Raw genomic sequence first — 6000 nt, 5'->3', positions numbered from 1 at the left:
TTTCCAGCTCCCACACGTCCATATTATTATTTAAATTGGCCGGAGGCAGGCTCAAATCATTCTTAGCCCTACCTTCCAGCCTGGAGCCAATGAGCACACCCGCTCCTGGCACATGCTCGGTTGGGCTATGCACAGGTGTCTGGAAATTGAAGCTCTTTTCAGAGGACCGGGTTGCCATCTTTGGCTGACTGTGATCCGCCTGTATTAATTTGTCGGCAGACCGATCAGTCATTTTCCGGCCCTCCTTACCTTTTCATGGGGTGAGCAGTACCTCACCTCCCCCTTCCCCTTCGGAAAGTCCAAGTCTGTTTTTTCTTGGGCAAAGCCGTAAGCAGTAGGACGCAGATCTCCTCCTTCCCCCAATCCTTCGGGGCGGGTCACGTGTTCCTCGCCGGCACCCGACATGTGGAAGTCCTTCTCACTCGTCTCCTCCTTGGATGTGAGCGCACCACCACCTTCGGGAATCTCTCCTGCCTCCCGCAGAACCTCTGGATGGACTTCTGCGAGGTATGTGCACGGGACAAAATTTGTTATTTTTTTTAAGTTTTTCAAACCCATCCCCAGCACATACCTCATTATAGTCGTCCTCATCCGGAAGTTTCTCCCGAAATGCGTAGCCGCTCCATGGCTCGTCTTGAGCGTAGGCAATGTTGAGCCCTAGACCACCGCTGGTGTTGGCGCTCTGCTTTGTCCTTTTTTTTCCCATTACGGACTTGGTAAAGGTGGGTTGTGATGATTTTTTCTGCATGTCGTGACACTGTCCTCTTGGGGTTTCTGTCCACAGAAATTTTTTCCAGGTCTTCTGCCAAACCAACGGCCAGAGAATCCTGCCGACTATGCCACTGTGACAGATAGGGGGCGCTATCGCTCCCTTGAACCCTCTGATCAGACGCCAGACACCAGATAAAAGTCCAATAATAATATTTATTCAGACAATACAGTGCACAAAGCACCCTCCACTCCACAATACTCATAAACAATCAAAATAATCAAATAACAATCCTCCACTCCTAGACACGTTGCCACCCTTCCTCCCGATTCAGCTCAATCTGCTGGGGTTTCCCATTGTCCTTTTATACTTCTTGACCCGGAAGTGTTTCTGTCCTTCAGTCCATGTGATTCTTAACACTTTTGGGTCAGGTGAAAATTCCTTTTCTTCATCCCAGAAGTATGTCATTTCTTCTGTCCCTGTGACTAGGATGTATTTCCGGGTTATAGTGCAAATAAAAATCCCTGGGCTTCCCTGCAGCGTCCCCTTTCGGCCTCCATGGTATCCAGCAGGGCTGTGCATTAAAACTCCAATGTCCATGAGGCCCTGCTGGAATTCGGGGCACTCCATGTTGCAGGGAGGGCTCCATCTGGCGGCCTGTCGGTATTGGCCGAGGATGAACGGCCGGCCATATCCCACAGTACTCCCCCCTCAGCGAAGAACCATGGTTCGAAGCGTCCAGCCCCGCGAGGGACGTCTTCCTCCAGGAGGAGTTTCTGTTCGGACCTTGGCTATTTCTTAAGTAGTATTCCTTGGAGAACCTAGGGAGAATATTATAACAATGATCCACTTTGTTCCCTGTTCTCCAGGGACAATGTCGCCAAATTCATATCCACAATTTAAGTTCTTCAGGAAATTACCTTCTGCATGTTTAAACATCTCGATATGCACAACTCCAAGGCTTTTCTTTAACTTTTAATCTTTAGTCGTACATGTCTCTCAGTAAGCTTTGCACTGTCACTTTCATGTTAAATACAATGTTAGCAAATGAATAAGCTGTTATTAGGCTGTACACAAGACCAAAGAATGAGGAAGAGAAGGCAGTTTACATCAGAATGTGTTCCGTTTTACTTCATAAGAGAAGGACTTATTTAACAATCTTCTTCTTCCTTCGACTGCTCCTGTTGGGGTTTGCCACAGCGGATCATCTTCTTCCATATCATCCTGTCTTCTGTATCTCGTTCTGTTACACCCACCACCTGCATGTTCTCTCTCACCACATCCATAAACCTTTGCTTAGGCCTTCCTCTTTTCCTCTTACCTGGCAACTCTATCCTTAACATCCTTCTCCCAATATACCCAGCATCTCTCCTCTGCACATGTCCAAACCAACATAATCTGACCTCTCTGACTTTGTCTTCCAACCGTCCAACTTGAGCTGACCCTCTAATATACTCATTTCTAATCCTATCCGTCCTCATCATGCCCAGTGCAAATCTTAACATCTTTAACTCTGCCATCTCCAGCTCTGTCTCCTGCTTTTTGGTCAGTGCCACCGTCTCCAGCCCATATAACATAGCTAGTCTCACTACCGTCCTGTAGACCTTCCCTTTCACTCTTTCTGATACCCGTCTGACACAAATTACTCCTGACACTCTTCTCCACCCATTCCACCCTACCTGCACTCTCTTTTTCACCTCTCTTCCACAATCCCCATTACTCTTTACTGTTGATCCCAAGTATTTAAACTCATCCACCTTCACCAACTCTACTCCCTGTATCCTCACCATTCCTCTGACCTCCCTCTCATTCACACACATGTATTCTGTCTTGTTTTTACTGACCTTCATTTCTCTCCTCTCTGGAGCATATCTCCACCTCTCCAGGGTCTTCTCAACCTGCTCCCTACTCTCGCCACAGATCATAATGTCATCAGCAAACGTCATAGTCCACGGGGACTCCTGTCTAATCTTGTCTGTCAACCTGTCCATCACCATTGTAAATAAGAAAAGGCTCAGAGCCGATCCCTGATGTAATCCCACCTCCATGTTGAATGCATCCATCGCTCCTACCACAGACCTCATCACAGTCACACTTCCCTCGTATATATCCTGTACAACTCTCACATACTTCACTGCCACTCCCGAGTTTCTCAAACAATACCACAACTCCTCTCGAGGCACCCTGTCATATGCTTTCTTCAGGTGCACAAAGACACAGTGTGTGGTCACTGAAAGTCGGGAACAACAGGAAACGGACCCCAATATAAAGCAAAAATCAATCTCTTTATTCTTGGTGAGTAGGACACTGAGGCGGCTGACAACAACAACAACAACAACAACATTTATTTATATAGCACATTTTCATACAAAAAGTAGCTCAAAGTGCTTTACATAATGAAGAGAAGAAAAATAAAAGACAAAATAAGAAATTAAAATAAGACAACATTAGTTAACATAGAAAGGAGTAAGGTCCGATGGCCAGGGTGGACAGAAAAAAATAAAATCTGTAGGGGTTCCAGGCCACGAGACCGCCCAGTCCCCTCTGGGCATTCTACCTAACATAAATGAAATAGTCCTCTTTGTAGTTCGGGTTTTTCACGGAGTCACTTGATGCTGATGGTCATACAGACTTCTGGCTTTTAATCCATCCATCATTGTTGGAACATCATGGTGCTTTGGGTAGATGGTGGTGGCGTGCGCCACCACCAACAGGACACCGGAAAAGGAAACAGAAGAGAGAGTAGGGGTTAGTACAGATTTTGAATGAATAGTTATTATAATGAATTGGATATACAGAGTATCAGGATTAAATTACAGTGAAGTTATGAGAAGGCCATGTTAAAATAATGTGTTTTTAGCAGTTTTTTAAAGTGCTCCACTGTATTAGCCTGGCGAATTCCTATTGGCAGGCTATTCCAGATTTTAGGTGCGTAACAGCAGAAGGCCGCCTCACCACTTCTTTTAAGTTTTGCTCTTGGAATTCTAAGGAGACACTCAGTTGAGGATCTGAGGTTACGATTTGGAATAAAAGGTGTCAGACATTCCGATATATAAGACGGGGCGAGATTATTTAAAGCTTTATAAACCATAAGCAGAATTTTAAAGTCAATTCTGAATGACACAGGTAACCAGTGTAGTGACATCAAAACTGGAGAGATGTGTTCGGATTTTCTGACAACAAAGTTCCACTGACAGCTCAAGTCAAACCACAGCACCCCTTAGCAGGGGTTTCCCTCTTTATACTTAGTTTGTAAAAAAATTATATGGCAGTTCATTTTGAGTTTATACATAAATTACCATAGCTTGCGACTCCCTGAATTGGAATGTGCACATTGCTTCTTTCAGATTAAGAAGTTATTAGGGCACTCACAGTTTTAAGAAATATGCTCAAATAGTTTTAAGCAAGAGTTCAGAAACAGTCACAACTGATTTATAATATCACAGGGTGTTCTGTTAATATCAAGAAGTCAGCAGTTTCTCATAAAAGAATGCAAGCCAGTCTCATAATTCTGTCCACAAGTTTAATTCTTTTTCTGCATCAATGAAGAACAAATCATACAGTATATCTTTTTTAGCATAATTAATACATAATACAGTTCTTGGTATTGTGAGGTAACTACTTATAATCATTACAGTTAATAATATTTCTTTCTCAAGTGCAACTCATTCTGGGCTTCTCTATACTTATCCATCAACACCCTCATTTATTTAACAATATTTTAGTAAAAATACATTTCTCTGGGGCATTGTAACCATATGACTGGAGGACCTGACATGTGGATTATACAACTCAAATGATACAAGTTTTTTTTTTTGTGGATATTTTGATGTTGCCTGCTGTTGTCCATTGTTGTTGACTGTTTTATCAGGTTATCACATTGCATAACATGCAAAGTTATAACTAAACACCTTGGGTTCTTTTCTTAATGGGCAATAAAAAGAGATGTCAAAATCAGCTCTATTCCTTGTTCTTTTCACCTCTTACCTGTCTCACTCTCTGCATTATACCCAGCATTTTCAACCCTAGGAATTAATGGCAGTTTGCTTGCATACTGGGGCTGTTTATTATTTCTAAACATTTACTTCAACCAAAGGATGCCACCAACTCTCAAAGGCATCTCCTTGAGCACTTAAGGGACCACAGTTATACACAAGAAATGGACAATCCAGCCCCTTGGCTGGCTGGTTATAATACCTAGACAAAAGCATTGACTTTTAAGGTTTTACTTGTACATTATATTTATTTGCATTATCACAGAAGATATATGATAATACACAGAATCATACAGCCTGTGTGCTTTATATCTTCACTCTTTCCAAGATGAAGAAGTAAGATGCTGATGATCATTCCTTTCCCAATGTATCTTCTTTTCTTACAGGTTATGTGTTCTCAAGCAAAGCAAGGATGCAATGAGTGAGAGACAGAGAACTCTGTGGCAGTTTTAAAACAGCAAGCTGAGAGAGAGAATGAGACGATGGGAGGGGGAGATGGGTGCGGCTGCGTGGGGCCTTCAGTATCATCTCTGCTCTTTTCTTACCCAATGAGGACACACACTTTGGTAACAGAGCAAACTGCCATTAAGTTTTGCAGTTTCACACAGCACATGAAAAATGTCAGCTTTTCTAAGCTTCCCAGCTAACTAGGCAAAAAGCATGAAGTAATAATAATAATTAAAAAATTCTCTTAGGCCCGGCTTAGGGTTGCAACTTCCCATGCATGCATTGTTCTTCACTTCATTGACAAGACTTCAAACTAAGAAGTCAAAAGGTCTCTGAACTGAACAGTTTAAAATATCTCCAGTACAGTCACCATTGTCTTATATTGTATCTGATTTTTTTTTTATCTCCATTCTGCATTAAAACTTAAGATTAAAATTTCTTCTCTGCCATCACTACAAACTACATGGGGTAAGTAACAGGTCAGATTGTGGAGAATGCACTGGTACAGTGCATTGCCGCAACCACTACACGACGAAACAACTCGGGATCCCAGTTGGCAACCCCCAGGCAGACACATGGTCCAGTCCCACTCTCTGGAAATGACCCTCTATCTGCCACAACCAGGTGTTACATGGGTGACCCCTTGGCCTGGTCCAGCCACTCGGGTCCCCAACAATGAGGATATTACGAGTTGGATCACCCTCTGGGAAACACGCCACATGGTCATAGTGCCGTAACATTATTTCCGTCTGTAAAATACAGGTCAGGTCAGGTTGGGGAGCATGCAATGGTACCGCGTGTTGCCGCTCCCACACACAACGAAACAGCTTGGGATGCTGGTTGGCAACC

The sequence above is a fragment of the Erpetoichthys calabaricus genome, chromosome 3 (genome assembly GCF_900747795.2).
Source record: "Erpetoichthys calabaricus chromosome 3, fErpCal1.3, whole genome shotgun sequence".
NCBI lineage: Eukaryota > Metazoa > Chordata > Cladistia > Polypteriformes > Polypteridae > Erpetoichthys > Erpetoichthys calabaricus.
The sequence above is the reverse complement of the archived record's forward strand: the minus strand, read 5'-3'. Positions refer to the sequence as shown.